Below are 16,835 nucleotides of genomic sequence, written 5' to 3'. Positions count from 1 at the left end.
ACTTGACAAGTTTTATCTCTTGGAAAACGTTTGAAGTTTCTGCAGCAACTGAATGAATGAATTTATGGTATGTTCCTCTCTCACAACTGACGTATTTAAAAAGTCTGACTAAATAATGTCAAGGTCCACGTCTTCACTTGAGCTTTCAGCTGTGTCATACAGTTGTCATCAGCAAACTGAGTTGTCATTTTAAAGCAGTTAAACTGCCTTGACATCAGGAACAGCTGTTGAGGAGAAAGACACAACATCCATATGGTCTTCATCAGCTGACTGCGTTTGCTCAGTTGTGTTGAAAATATTTCTATTAATCTTTGTATAGGAAGTCTCTAAAAGAAAGAAGAAAAATGTACATTTTGTGGTTTCTACCTTTCTACAGAAGACAATAAAATATCTTAACTGAAGGTCACCTTGCTGGCTTATTGAGGAATTTTAAATTACATTTCAATTACAATTACATTTGCGGCCAATATCTCCAAACTAGCTAAATCTGTCATACAGCAGAAAGAAGGAGGCCTCTTGGGTGTTTGATTGTCGATTAACTGTAGGGCTTTCAAAAGTTGGCATTGCAAAATATGCCGAATGGTTGGTTGCCTTGTCTTGCCTTTCCTGAAGGTACGCACCAGTTCATCAGCAGATTGAGTTTGATCAGTTATCGTGGAACTTGTCCATGAACAAAGCACATTTGCTCAAAAAGTAGCATCTTTTGCTGGGCAATCAATCTCTAAAAGTAGATTTGATGACTGAGTTTTGACCTTGAAAACAGTACCTGATAAAACAGCACAACTCAAGATCCACTAACTAGATCAGAGTATAGATTTCCAAACTCGCATTTAATCTGAGCACTTGAAAGCTTACTTATGGAGAGTCACTTGATGAAAAAAATTAATTAAAAAATCAACTCAAGGTCAAGCATGTCCTGTAGCTTTCAACCGTAACACACATTCTTCATCTGCATAAGGTTGTGATAATATACATTCAAATTTTCCAAGTTTTTGACATTTTTCTTTGCCGTTCTTGGCTTTAAAATGAAAAGAATTGGAAAAGCTGACAAGGCACTCTCTCCTTGGCTTACTGTGGAGCGTTCAACCTCATTTCACTTGTCTTCATCAGCAGATTGAGTGTGCTCAATAGTCATGAAACTTTAACTTATTTCTATAAATCTTCTTCAAGGAAGTCTGGCTCAAAAGGTAAATTTGGAAAAAGCAGTTGAGAAAATATCTCAATTCAAGGTCCACTTACTGGTTTAATGCGGAGTGTTCAATTGATCCATTGACTGACTTGTTCTCATTTTCCTCGTCTTACTGACTCACTGGAGCTTTGAAATACTTTTCACTTATCTTCCAATAACCTTTGTCAATGACATCTGGCTTTTAAAGGTAAGGCTGATTGTTCATTTTTAATTTTGGGAGCAGACAATGACAAAACATCTCAACATATTTAACTGGACTGCACAATCCTCCCTAGAGGATTTCCAAACTTGCCATTAATCTGAGCAATTGGATATATCACTTGACTTAAACAAGAGACACTCATGGTCCACTGTGTTGTGTAGTTTTTGACTGTACTACATATTCTTTCTCTGCAGAATGCGAATGATTACAAGAATGTGCGTTCATTGCCCCAAAAATAGTTGATCTTGGAAATGATAAACTAATCCCAACCAAAGGTGAACATAACTTTCAACCACATTTCACTTTTTTCAATAATTTTTGTCTCGAAAGGTAAAGGTATATTTGACATGTCTGTGAAGGTTGAACTTGTTGGGTTTCTTGAAGATGTTTAACCCAAGTCTTCAGTTCTTAATGACTGGAGAGGAGTTAGGGTTTTAATAGGAATATCTGTGGGTGGGGCTCATCAGAAACTCAAATGACTAGGGCCAGATACTCACCTGTAGTAGGAGGAAATTGCTATTGATCCTATTTTCCTTCTCCAATGAATGGTACTCTAACAACCCATTAATGTCCAGAGACTCCAGTCCCAAGGGGACTGTCCAGAGAGGGGTTTTCCAATCTGACATAGATGGCTTCATTGTCTAAAATGTGGACATTGTTGTCCTCAGTGAAGTCTAATTTGTCCTTCAAGTGTGGGTGGACATTTGAATGCTGGATTGAAGAGCTGGTTTTCCTGTGTTAAATTTGACAGTTCATTTTTGATCTTGAAAGCAGCAGCTGACAAAACATCCCAACTCAAGGCCCATTTAATGACTTGTACTCAGTCACTCAAGTGGAGTTTCATTGATTGTCATGAAACTATAGACATTTTTTCAAGAATCTTTGTCTATAAATTCTAGTTGAAATTCAATGGCGCCAGTTTGACCTTGGAATCCGCCAATGACAAAACATCTCAGCTCAAGGCCAATTTACCTTTCACTACATTTACTGACTCCTTGTGACCTTTCAGTTGCGTTTCACTTGTTTTCATCTGAAGATTGTTTCCTCAGTTGTCATGTAATTCGTGCATTTTTCCATAATACTTTGTCAAGGAAATCAGTCTCTGAAGGTAAGTTTGAAGGTTCATTTTTGATCTTGGAAGCATTCATTCATTCATTCATTTTCTATACCCGGTTATTCCTGTTAAGGGTCGCGGGGGTCTGCTGGAGCCTATCCCAGCTGTCATCGGGCGAGAGGCAGGGGTACACCCTGGACAGGTCGCCAGTCCATCGCAGGGCTAACACCTTGGAAGCAGCTAATGACAAAACATCTCAACCTGTTCTGCTTGATCATTCAGACTGTACATATTTCAAACATGAGCTGAAGGCTGTTATTTGACGCATCACTTGACTTAAACAAAAGCCACTCAAGTTCCAGAGCGTTGTGGAGCTTTAGATCATACCATACATTCTTCCCTGGGAGATTGAGTTAGATCACAGGAATGTATATTCAGAGTGCGAAGCACTTTCCTTGCCCGTGTTGGCTTTAAAATTCCCCTAGAAAATAGTAGCTGTTGGAAACAGTAACTGACAAACTGACAACTAACCCTAACTGCTAAACTTTCCAGCTAGATTTCAAAACTTGCCATTAATCTGAGGCATCACTTGACATCTGTGTTGGCTTTAAAACACCAATAAAACATAGTTGACTTTGGAAATTGTAATTGACAAACTGATGCCCGAGGCTTTCAACCACATTTCTCTTGTCTTCATGAGCAGGTTGCTCAGTTATCATGAAATGTCAATGTTTAAACTTCCCCGAAACAGCGGCTAATAAAACAATCTCAAACAATCTCAACTCAAACACCACTTACTAACTTTGTTTTTCTAGGGCTTTTGACCAAATCACTTGGTCTTTATGACCATGGGTTAGGGTTAGAGTTAGGGTTGACTTTTGCTACTTCTCTATTGACTCTGGTTGATAATTAATTGGAGACAATTTGAGAATATTCTGCTCTTTCAATCCCAGCCATAAAACTAGATTAATTACAAAATGAATTAGCAATTTTCACATGATGAAACCCGGGAGGTTCGGTGTTTCTTTTGATCAATAATTAAGCATTGGTATCCGTCATTTCTTTTTTGCAGCACCATGTAAAGTAGTTATTGTAACTTTTCCTGCTGCAATGTATCATCTCAGCGGATTTTTCCTTCAAATAAGAAGATAATTAGAAGCAATTTGAAGACATTTACTGACACCCGTGTGAAAAATAAAGGTGTCTTAAATGCATGTGGAAACTGCAGCTGGAAATTCAACGGAGCAAACGAAATCTGCTGGTGAAGACGATGTGGTTTGGTCAAAAAGAGCACTGATGTCGGCTTGTATTAGCTAATTGGCGTCATCTGTTTCATTCGTGCTGAACAATCCCTTCACAGCTCTAGCTACCAGCTGAATAGAAACTGTCACAATCATGCAGATGCTAAAGACAGCTGTTATGACTGTCACCACCTCAGCCATGAGTCTAGTCTGTTCTCTGATTCTGTGAGAGCTCCGTTAAAGTGTTTATTTGCTGTAAACCTTGTGACACAGCCTTGAAAGGTGATTGGGTGGATTTTCCTGAGGTCAAAGATTATGCGTTAGAAGGGTTGAAACTAAACATTAAGCTGACATTTTTGTGAATGTTTACTTGATAAATGAAAAAAGTGTTTTGTCTATGAAGCATCTCAAAATAACAAAAGCACCCAAGGTTACATCTGAAACATGAAGATACTCCATTTGACAAAGGACACATTTGCACTTTTTTCATTTAAAGCTGGAGAGGTTTGGTGTTTTTGGTTGATCAATGTAGTCAAGGAGTAATTTGTAATTTTTTCATCTGCTGTGTTGAAATATTTTTTGTATGCTCAATAACAACAACAAAACTTTTATCAAGGCCCTTTCAAAATTAACTTTATCCATTTCTTCCCACCAAAGTTCCCTTGGTGCGAACTCCTCACAAGGACGGTCTGTAGGATTTCCACTCATGTGAGTAGAGCAGGTCGGCTATCTGGACCTTTACAGGGGCTGAGCAAATGTTCATTGCATAAACGTGCTACACCCCAGCATGCCTCATTTGCCATCCTCCATGCATCTGGAATGACCCTCGCACACAGGATTGTATAGTTCCAGTGCCGGGGATGTCTCACGCCTTGACTGAAGATAAATTGTGTTTCAGATTAGACTAAGAAGAAGAGGAGGAGGGGGTGGACGACTGTCGGCTTGATGGTGAACTCCCCCAGCTGCAGGGAAAGGGATTAAAAAGACCATCTTACACAACAGTCTTGGATAGATCCAGGTGCCCCTTCAGAAAACCCACAACAGTACCAAAGCAAATGGTTCCACGGCAGCGCGCATGACACCTGTCAGGCCGGTTTAGGTGATATTTTTCAGCACCTGTATGCTAATCTCACGGAAGTGTGTATAGACAGGTTGGTACACTCTGTCCTACAAGGAGCAGGCTCTTAATAATAAGTGGAAATTGCATCCGTAACCACATAACCCAGTTGGCTATGGTCTCCTTGTCGCCACTGCTGACACTTCACAAGATGGCACACTCAGGGGAGGGTACTGTCACCTTGGATTAAAGCATCTTTCGAATAATGCCTTTTTGCACGTCACTGGGTCTAAAGAAAGCTTTAGCGCACTGTGCATGAAGCCTTTTGTGCACTCAAAGCCTCAGTGGTATGGATATTAGCAGCCGTGTCATCTCTTCTCCCGCATGCGAGCGCAATATCACATCTGATAATATGAAATATTCATGCAGATCCAAATGAGCAGGGATGGGAGGGTCTGGGGAGGACAAGTGCTTCAAAAACGGAACCAGTAAAGCAGCTAACAATTACTTCATTGTTGATTAGTCAGTTGATTAACTGATGGGCTTATGAAATGTAAGACAGTGGTGTAGAATCCAAGGAAAGGTTTTAAAAAAACATGTACACAGAGGCAATGTATGCAACCAAAACTGAGTTTCCAGGATTGTTTATTTTGAAGGATTTAAGGTACAGACACACCAAACCAACATCGCCCATGTCTGGACCAAAAACTGGCACTTGAACGCACCACAAAAACTAAAGCCTTCAACCAGCTGGTGCATAGGGAAATAACTCTAAATGCCAGTGGGTGGCAGTAGTCTGTATTCATCATTCAATGGAAACAGGAAGAACTACAATTAGAAAGCGCTACTATTAACCATGTTATTAACTAGGGCGCTAGGAAGCTAGGAGGAACTACTATTAGCTAGGAAGCTAGGAAGTGCTACTATTAGCTACGAGGGTAGGACGCTAGGAAAAGGAAGTCACTTTCATCTTTCTTCTCATTGTCATGATAATGAATTTTGATCTTCCCTTGTTTTGTGAAATGTTTCTTTTATCATGACATGAGTTTCAGTTTTGGACTATTATTCAGTTTAGGTTTTCATGTATGTTCTTCCTGTTTTACTTTGAAAATGTTATTTTACTTCCTTTGTATTTTCCCACCAGTGTGATGATTGGCTCCGCCTTCTTTTGGTTTCACCTCTGTCTTGTTACCCATCAACCCTTGTGTATATGTAACTCATTGTCTCTTTGCTGTCCTCTTTAGCAGTTTGTCCCTGTTGGTTTTCAGATGTCCTCCCCAGCATTTCCTCTCTGTATTTTCTGTTACTATTATAGTAAGTTTCACCTTTTCCTGCTACATGTGACACATGCGTGACCACATGCTCTGGTCCTCTAAGCAGATCAGCCAATTAGATTGATCTCTCTGACCAACTTGTTCCACTGCCAGTTCAACATGCCGAATCCGCTTAAAAGCCACCATTAGGGATCCCACTAGTGCCAACCGTGCAGGGCACAATGCCAAACCTGGGGACATAGACACTCTACAACAGTCAGCCATCCACTTTGGGTGTCACAGCCTTAGAAAACTTATGGTATGTTCACACTAGAATTGCAGTAGAAGCCAACAACTTGAAGCGACGAGCTGATGTCCGACGTAAAAACTGAGCTTAATTTTTTTTTGTCTCTCATCTGATATGCGATCTGGATATGTGTCACTCAGTCATTATGCTTTGCCCATTGCTGTCTTATTTATACAGTCAATGCCCATTTTAAACATCTGTCCTTGCTCTCAATGTTGTTGCTGAGCACTTGAGTGACATTCCAATGAAGGTGCGGCGAAAATATCTCTGTTAAGGATGACCAAACCGTAGCACACCATCATTGTTGAGATGGTTGGGAGCAGCTGGATTAAAGCTTGAGGAAAAGATGCGGTGCAGACCAACCAGGTGTGAATTCAGCCACAATGAACGTGCAAAATAAAAACATGCTCAACCAACCAGTAGCAGCAGCTCCAAGTTCACCACCAAACAAAATACATATACTGGAAAAATATTTTCTCTGGCATATTTACCCATACATTGATATCCTGCTTAAAATCCTTCACATTCAGTGCAACTGTACAGCTGCAACACTTGGTATCTCCTGGAACCTTTAAAAGGAGTTTAGGTACACGGGGACTCTTTTGGGCCGAACACCTGGGAAAGGACACACAACAGCAAAGGTAAGAATCTTGTATATATATGTTAATCTTCAGGATTAACAGAGATTGCACCTTTTAAATAATTTAAACATGAGCCTAATTCGTGTCAACAAAGCACACAACAGAAAATCAACACACAACGGAATGAATTCAAACTGTTTGAGCAGTTATTTTGCATACTTGACCATTTTTGTGATATTTTGTGATATGTGTTACTAACCCAGGAGACTAATATAAAGGCCCTTCATTTCAAAGAGGGTCAAAGCTGCTGTCTCAGCAAGTTGCATACTTCATAGATGTAATGTGGAAGCAGGTGCTTTTAGTGAAAAATCTGCAGATCATCACCTCTAGACTGAAGTGCTTGTTAATGATTGTCGGAGTTTTGTTTTAGAGTAAAAGCTACACTATGCCCGTAAAATTAAGTAGCTGCTGAACGTAGCAGGTGATTTGGCCAATAACAACTACTTTTCTTTTGACCACTTAAAGCAGAAAATGTTGCATATTTACACATCCAACAGGTACAGAGCAAATTTATCATTCACTTAGTGTTGTCTGCGTCCATCCAAAAAAGAATTTACAATCGTTTAGCTCCATATTTGGTCTCCACCACCTCCTACTGCTGATCGCAATGGGAATTTGGCAACTTTGGTCAATAAAAACTAAAATAATTACATTTTTGACCACTTACAAGAAAGAAGATGTTGAAAATGTTGCTTATTCACACATCCAACAGATATGGAACAGGCTGTCATTGGGCTACAGGCGGGGTAGACCCTGGACAGGTTGCCAGTCTAACGCAGGGCTAACACAGAGAGACAGACAACCCTCTTAAAGAAATGTGTGAGTAAAATGGTTATGAGAGCTAAGCTAATCAAAATACAGTGAGGCTGTGGTTCGGACAACAAAACAAAGACTTAATGCTAATGTTGCACAGCTTTATAAAATATTAAATTTTGTGTTTATGGTTTGGTTTTGACTCCACAATTTGCCCATCGTTCATTTTTACAAGAACTAAAATGAAAGGAAAGTCAAAAAACAATGATTTAATTTGGGACCCCTCAGAAGGCCGCCACCCTCTGGTTGAGAACCTCTAAGTAATTTAAGCATTTAATCCGATTGCTTTTCTGTACCTTCATTGCACATTCATTGTTTCTATGCTAATCTGAAAACACCAGTGTTTCAATTATTTACTGGAACTCAATTGGTTTGGATTTTATTTAAATAAAATGGTCCCCTGAGATGCTTAAGTTTATTGACATACTGGGACCATCTGTCCATCTGAGCTCTCAGCCAAATCAGTTAACTCTGAGCTCTGGCACTAATTCAGCAGAAAACGGGGGCACACGTTAAGAGGGTTCCCTCTTCTCGTCAGTGATGCGCTCGGATCCAATCCCCCCACCAAAAATAAAAATAAAAAATACGCTTTAACCCGTGCCCTTTTAACTTTCTCTTAGCACCCACGTCTAGATTGCGCGGGGATTAAAGATGAGGATCTGGAGCAGAGTCGTTGCGTAATTAACTCCACCGAGGAGAAGAATTGAGTTATTCCTCAATGGGGCCGGATATTCCCGATAAAGTGGCACAACGTGGGCGGCGCGTCGGAGGAGAACGATCCGCACCGCCGCGGCTCCGCGCAGGAGTCAGACGCTGGATGTGGAGCTGTGGGGACGTTGACGGCGCAGCTACGGGGGGAAACCTGCGGAGCAAAGCGTGCATGTAAAAGGGGAGTTTCGGCTCGGGGCCAGGCGTGAAGGTTTACGGAAGTGTCCGGACGGTGCGCGTCCCTCCAAGGTGGATTCGGTAACTGTAGCACAAACGACTAAATTTGAGCCAGGAGAAACCCAGGACTCCTCATCACTCGAAGAGAATCTGAATATCCCTGCACTCATCATTAAAGGAACCTATAACCCCTGATATTACCTTGGACACCTGGCTGCTGTTTTTGAATTTTCATTCTTTTCTGGCTACGCGCCTTCTTCTCTGGTGACATTTCCAACATCTTTGGCACCATCAGAAAATTGCGCTGCTGCGACTTTTCCTCGAAGGGTGCAAGACTCAGGGGAGCGGGGAAGGAAAGGCTTAAATCAAGTTCTAAGAAGACATTTATGGACGCAAAACGATGTGAAGAATACAAGGCGTAGAAATGCGTCGCAAATGCTTGCATCTGCTCGAGGTAAGTCCTGCGCCTTTTTACGCTTCCACTTCCATCTCCATGCTTTGGAGCTTATTTTTTTTATCTTAATAATAAAAACGAGTTTCATTCTCGGGGATTGCAGCTTGGCGATAATACTGATGCGCAGAGGATTTAACACCATCACCACATCCAGATGTCAGTTTTGGATATTGCCTCTATCTCCCAGCTATATCCCCTTTTAAATAAAAATCCATCCAAAAAGTCTCACGAGGGTTTGGAGAATCCGAGTTTTCAGAATAACTGACATCAAATTCGTTTAAACGAGTGTTGGAGCTGTTCCTGGGGTGTTCACCTGTAAACACTGAAACTTGAACTTTGGGCAAAGATGGCATGAGAAAACAATGCCAAGTGGCACGAAGAGGAGCTCAAATGCTGATGCTGTTAAAAAAAAAAAAAAACAATGGGACACTCTAGGGATTAGATTGTGTCTTAATGCAGCAACTGTTCTCACTTGACTTCCTCCCCTTGTGCGCGCATGGATGAGATAAAGGTCAACGGATTGATGATCACATTTACATCTCAGCTATTTGATATGTTGAGCATATAGTTATCTGATACAGAGGGAGCCTGCAGAGGCAACCACAGAGGACATGTGACGTGTTGGGAGTCGGGAGAGACAGGCTGATGCTGAAGCCCGAGGTGAATTACTTCATATAGATAGATTCTCCTGTCCATTGTGTGAGGAGAGCCGCTGCTGCCACTAAGAATAGTCCAGAATACTCCTGCTTTCTATTTGCGTCTCCATTGTTGTGATTTAAGACCCCTCCATACTGTAGGTTCCACATGCCTGCTGAGGTCAAAAACAGCAAGTACTTTTACTCAAGTACTTGTGTTGCGTCTCTGGAGACAGATGCTCTATCACGGTGTAGAAATGTTGAGGACCAACTAAAAGCCATGCATTCAAAGGGCAAAATGATGGATAGATAAATAGATACTTCATTGAACCCATGGGAAATTTGGTATCCTGTAGCATCATTACACAGATGATCAATTTAATACAGCTCACAGTGAGGTAGAAATGTGTGAGAAGTATCTATAAAATATACAAAGACGTACGTATCTATAGGATACAAAAGTGTACAAAGTATAAGATATGGAATGGACATGAGAAATGTACTTAAAGCATGAAAATGTTGCATTCAGGGTCATAATTATTGAGCCACTGATGTGTTTGCCTGCACATCCCAGTCAGAAGCTTAAAATCCTGCAGGGCAGCTCATTTATTTTAACAATAAATCATAATTTGTACTTATTTTTATCAAAAAAGATTACGCGCAGCAGCCTCAGACACTGTAGCAGAAGTATAAAGTCATAAATGAATACTCAGAGTAGCTCGCGATTTTACTTAAGTACTCAAGTGCTGCTTTTTTTTTTTTCTATACTCCACTGTCCTACATTTACTAGTTTATATTTTGCATGCAAGATCAGATTCTGAGACATCCTCATTTAAAAACAACAAAAAAAAGCAAAGTATTTTTATAATAAGCAAGAGAATCGGGCCGTGTAGTATCAATATTCCCCTGCAGATCAGATTTCTGCCTTATTCTGTCGCGTTTCACTGAGCAGCAGCAGCAGCAGCAGCAGCAGTAGCAGCAGCATGTGAGCCGAGCAGAGCGTGCTCAGCGGTGACATTTCGCAGGTGAACCACACCTCTAACCCGCTGCAGTTGATTGAACACTTGAGCTTTTTGTCCGTGCAGAGGGTTAACAAGCGTGCAACAGATCCGTGTCAGAGGATGCTGTGTAAAATATTAAATGTAAAACAAGGACGCTGATTAACATGGAGCCATCAAAGAGATTCCTGCGCAGAACTCCTCAATGTGATTAAACCCAGAATAGGTCGTAGCCGTGACTACAGTGTTTTTGTTCACACTAATTCATGTCTTTAGAAGGGGATCTGGGACAAAAGCAGGAGGGGACAGCAAGATTAAATAAGACTGATTTGATTTTCTCAGTGTACAGTAAACGGCACGTAGAAGACAGAAAAGACTTCCAGCATTTGTTCTTTACCCGCTTGGGAGAGCTTTCCCACCACTGCCCTCCGCTCTTTTCTCATAAAGCCCTCATCATATGATGTTGATGGGCCAACTAGAAGTCATGTGTAATTCAAGAGAAAGAAACATTTAGAGGACTGTTTTTTATTTTTTGCAGTTTATTTTTTGCAGATCCGCCCCCAACCAACTGCAAAATAAAGTAAAAAGAATAAGCTGCTCACGTGTTGATGTATCAGTGATAATATACTGCAGCACTTGAACAGTGGTTGCATAATATTTAGTAAATTTTCTTGTTAAGTCAGAGTTTAGGTGATTTTATGGCATTTTCCACAATTGCTTATTAGCTACAGCTAGCTGGTGACGCCACATTTGGCTAAAGCTGATTTTACTTTTTATCATATTCAGAATCAGTGATCCATCACCTTAGTCTGTTGACTGCACAAGGGATGTGTACATGTAAAGGTTATTTTTACGTTGTTGTATTTCCACTAGTACTATAGTTCTCCCTGCAGTGCCCCCTCTGTTGGTTGTTGGTTTTTACATGTAATGCATATTCCGAACAACTAAAAGTGAAGTCTGTAGAATAGAAATGGTGGTCTTAGTATTTTAAGACAAATGTGTTTCTCTTTGACCACCTGGCTATGAGTCACGCAAATCATGTATCTGGTTTTCATTATGGAGCGTGTTTCAACTATAGCCTGTATATAAATATGGACAATGTGTCCCCACCCCCTTGCACTGGTCAAACTGACACTATTTTCCAGGGGATACGGGCAGCGCCATCTTGCGCCTTTGGAGCCAAAGTCTACGCGGAGCCACAATATCTATGACCTGACCACACTTCCGCCAGACTCACTTGCATTTTTGTTTAATTTATATTGCTATCTGCTCTACCTTCACCAGTTACAAAGAAATGTTGGAATATACACTGTACTTATTTTTAAAAATTATTTTTACAACTCTCACGGTCCCCCGCATGGGAACTGGTGGTCGCCATTATGTCACATCCTGTTTCTATAGCGTCAAATAACTAACTAAAACGAAACTTATCCAAAAAATTGACACTTGAACATGCATCAGCATTACATTAACTATTTAAAATGACAGAAACCACCCTTAGTGTTTTAGTTTGGTCTAAGTCCCGCCCACTAACATGGAGGAGGCGGAGTTTATCACCTATACTGCAGCCAGCCACCAGGGGGAGCTCTACTTGCTTTGGCTTCTCTTTTGATGAGCAGTTCTTGACCACTATTTCAAAGACAATTAGGAAGAAAACAAATAAAAAGCTTTTTATGTAACAAAAATATTACATATTTTTTTCCACAAATAGGGCTATTTTAATTTTTTTTTCCCCACACCAGGAGTAATTTATATAGTTCTATTTTTATAGTGATAGCGATTATCTGTTCAAAAAATGTTCTATTAAAGAAAAGATAATGTTAATATTCTATTAAAGAAGAGAAAATAAATCTTTGTGTGTGTTGTAAAGTGGTTAGAAAAAATTAAATCGGAATCGGCTAAAATCGGTATCGGCAGGTCAAACTCAATGAAAAATCGGAAATCGGAATCGGCCGGGAAAACTGTAATCGGTGCATCTCTACTCCAAATGGCTGTCTACTTCATTGTCTACTTAATAAGCTAGGATGACACTTTATTGATCTGCAAGGGGAAATTTAAGTGTTGCAGCAGCAAGACTATGTACTAGGCAAAAATACAAGTTAGGTTAAAAACAGAATAGGGTATGTGGGAAAAAAAAAACTATATAAGAGTAAATATAATAAGGGCACGTGGATTATTTACAGTCGATGTATCAAGCTTAAGTAGCTAAGTACATACAGTTTGGTGAAAAACCAACCAGAGTTAAGTGAGAAAAAGGCTGAAGTGGCGGAGGCTGAATATGGACTTTCATGATTAATCACGAACTTCCAATAGGAGTATTGCTCTTACACAAGCAAATATTGCACAAATCTGACAAGACGAGTAAGAGAAGTCCCTGAGATTGATGTAAAATAAATAAGTATTGTGAAATAATAAATAGCTGTATTGTCCAGAGGGTGTTTTTTGGTGCTTTAGTTGTGGAGGAAGCTCGGCAGCAGTGCTACGAAATGCTCAGTTCTCACAGAAAAATAAACTGAGTCGCTTGTGTTTCTGTATTTAAGGCATTATGTGACTGATATTTAATCAGAAAAGAGCGGCTGCTGCAGAAACGGCATAGAATTGGATGAAGAGTTGTTATCACGGAAAAGCAACGATAACAACTGTACGGCTTTAAACTTCACATATCAAAAATGACAACTTGGGCTATTAGTTTTTGTTTTTCTCGATCTTTTTATGAATAAATCCTGAATTAGTCAAGGAAATGTGGAAAATGTCCTGAACCTAAATGATTTCAGGTTGTTAAGATATAAAATAGAGGAAATCTCTGGAACAAAATTATGTTTTTGTTCATTTAAACTATTAGATGATTATCAAAATCACTGATCAACTTGTCGAAACTATTAAAAAATGTAAGTCTAATTGGTTTCAGCTTGGATTCTCAGACTGGTTTACTTATTCTTCGATCTGATCTAAAACCAGGCAAATCTGGACTTTTATTTTGAAATTTTTGCTCCAAACCAGTAGGGAATCAGTAGTTTTAAATGCCATTATGACGCACAGATGTTGCAGTTTTTTACCTTTTGTTAGTATTTTAAAGAACAACTTGAGTTACTGCCTAAACTCTGTGAAAGGATTGTTGTTGGTCACTTCCTTCCAAAACGGTTTTCCAGATGGTTGCTGGATCCCAGGGATCCCAAGTGTCCTCCAAATGCTAATGTCTGTGAAGGTTCTCCAGCAGCCAGGCCGTGGTATATCCAAAAACATAAGAGAGGCAACTGGATTTGTACAAGTCCAGTTGCTTTTCTTTTATGTCACTGGATAACAAATGCTGATGTTAAACAGTACTCACAGATAAGTCTCATCTGCGTTTCCATATTCAAGGCATTAAACGACTGTGCTACTTATTCACTGAATCAGAAAAGAGGAGCTGCTGCACATACGCATAATGAAGTGCTGCAGCTCCCCGCTGTTTTCGTCGCTGTCACTTGTTAATGAGGCGTTAACATTGCGGTGGACAGCCACTATAATAGTTTACCGTACCCTGATACCCGTCAGGATCCACCGAGCGTGAAACAGACGCAGCGACCCACCAGGAACCCTCCTCTGAAATCTGGGGCACTCCAGCGACCTTTTATATGATCTGACTACGTACACTGCTGGTGTTTCACGCTGCGGCTGCTGCTGATTGAATGAATGAACGAGCTTTCCACACACGTTTAATGACACAAAGTGAATTTTAACAGATCGTAAGCAACTTTTTTTCCTTCCGTGTCTGCAAACGAGCGAAATGTTTGCAGTTTCAGGAGCTGCATTATTAATGAGGATGTTTTATTTAAGGAGGAAATGAAACGTTGTTTATAGGTAACTGAGTTCGCCCTCTCGCGTCCTCCAACCCTCAAGGACGCTTGCACCTTGATGCCAGGGTCAATACATATGGAATGAATACACAGAGAGGTTAGGAGGAACTGAAGGAGAGAAAACTGCTTTTTGTGATGTTTTTTTTACGTCAAGTGGCAGCGACAGATGCTGAAAGCGTGCCAGCAGTGAAATCAGTGGTTTCCAGATGTCACCAGTGTAACATATTAGCACAGCCCTCCCCGGTCTGGACAGATTCCTGCACGATCTCTGGTCCAGGCTGAGGAAAATTCAGTTAACAAAGCCATGAACACAGACTCTTTTCTTTTTCCATGCTTGTGTGGGAATCAAGCAGATAAACATGACGTTGCTTTTCGTGGAAACATGCAGCAGATACTGTATTTTTTTTTTTGTATGTACTTAAGTGCATTATTCAGTTTTTTTTTTTTCTCCTTCTGCACGGATGCAAAGTAGGCAACTGCACGCCTCCTCCTCAACCGGAAACATTTTGAAATTAAGCCCCTCTAAGAAGTCATTTCTTTGTATCTGTAAACATGAAAGAGTTTGTTGATGGGTGGTGATCACAGACTACAAAGTGCACCAAATTAGGAAGCGAGGGGAGCCGTTAATACATGCATCATCCGCCCAAGGGCACCGAGGTTCTTTCAGTTCAATTCATCAGAACTTCATCTGTTATACATGAAGGAATTAAAGGAGCGAAAGATCCAGGCGGCGGGGCAGAGAGGGGCGACGTTATGTTAATATTTGATCTGCTGATTAAACGTGACCTCTCTTACTCTCTCCTGTTTGCAGGTGTGTGCCATCCTGAGCCTCCTGCCATCGGCCTCTCTGGCAGATCTGACGTGCGAAGCTCTGCTCATGCTGTCCGGGAACGTCTCGTGTAAGTCCGCTGGATCTCTGTCACGGCTGCAGCTCTAGCGGTTACAAGCTTTTAAAAGGCAGTCACTTCCCAGTTCCACCCAGGCCCGCGTGTCTTGATGTCTCTCTGTTCTGACTGCGCTTGTGAGATTGAATTGATTTTCAGTCTTTTTCCATTTCGCGGCAATATCATCTAAATGCCAAGCCCTCATCCTCCCTCGCAACTTTCCCCTTGCGGTTATTGGCGAACTGTCCTCTCGTATTATTCCATTTCCTTGCGGAGCTCTCGAGTACAGTAATAGTTGGTGATTAAACATGTAAGACCGCAGCGTACACGCAGATAACACAACACAGACGTGCATGAATGCAAAGGAATGATGTTCCTGTTATTTGCCCACACTCATAGAAGTGTCTCAGGTGGCTCTTTGTGGACTATGAATAGCTACTGTAAGGCTTTAAGTTTCAGCTCAAATATCAAAAATATCAACTTGTGCCTCAGCTAAGGGTCATTCCTATGATTTGTTTTTATCATTGTTTGATAAATAAATCCTTAATTTAGTCAAATAAATGTTAAACAAACTGCGGAAAATGTCCTAAACCCAAAGATTCTTATCTTATTAAAATATAAAATGGAGGAATTGTCACCGTGGAGGAGCTTGAACAAGATTATGTTAAATGCTTTGGTTCCATTAAACCATTAATACAATATCTGATTGCTGAAATTGCTGATCTACCAGTGGAAACTATTAAAAAAATGTAAATGTAAGTCTAGATTTTTATTGCATAATTTTTTTGCACCAAGGTAGTAGGAATCATTAATTGCAGGTCACTTCCTACTAAAGCGATTTTTTCTCATAGTCACATGCCTATCCCAGCTGTCATTGGGCCTTGGGTACACCCTGGACAGGTTGCCAGTCTATCGCAGGGCTAATACAATTAACCTAACAAGCCTAACATGTCTTTGGATGGTGGGACGAAGCCGGAGTCCCCAGAGAGAACCCACGCAGACACAGGGAGAACATGCAAACTCCACACAGTCGGCCGATGGATTCAAACCCAGAACCTACTTGCTGTGAGGCTTCAGTGCTGACCACCACACCACTTTGCCGCCCATCCTCCAATTTGAACTTCAGAATTTGTTTATGACACAAAGTCTTTTGTCTGTGCCTTCCTTGTTTGTTTAATCTATACAAATAAAATGCAGAATAAACTATAAACTTGAGGAGATGTTTGCCACACCTAGACCGTACATAGACTAAGATGTTACTTCAAGTTATGAAAACTGAAACGGCCCAATCTCCAATACAAAGTACAAATCTGACCAAGTACAGTCCAAATATCAGGTGTGTTTTTGCCCCGCCCATTTTATCGTGGACGCTTCTGAATGTAACTT

General features: G+C 40.6%; 1 pseudogene across 1 annotated transcript in view; it reads left to right on the top strand.

The window, feature by feature from the left end:
* Positions 1-8,576: 8,576 nt before the first annotated feature.
* Positions 8,577-16,835, top strand: part of LOC311504560 (corticotropin-releasing factor receptor 1-like) — a 67,305-nt pseudogene continuing 59,046 nt past the window's right edge. Inside the window, exons 1-2 of the transcript XR_014699894.1 lie at positions 8,577-9,096; positions 15,377-15,464. The product of XR_014699894.1 is annotated as a corticotropin-releasing factor receptor 1-like (transcript). The remainder of the gene's footprint in view (positions 9,097-15,376; positions 15,465-16,835) is intronic.

This window comes from Chelon labrosus (genome assembly GCF_963514085.1).
Source record: "Chelon labrosus genome assembly, chromosome: 19".
Classification (NCBI taxonomy): Eukaryota; Metazoa; Chordata; class Actinopteri; order Mugiliformes; family Mugilidae; genus Chelon; species Chelon labrosus.
Note: the sequence above shows the minus strand (reverse complement) of the source record. Positions and strands in the feature narration are given on the sequence as shown.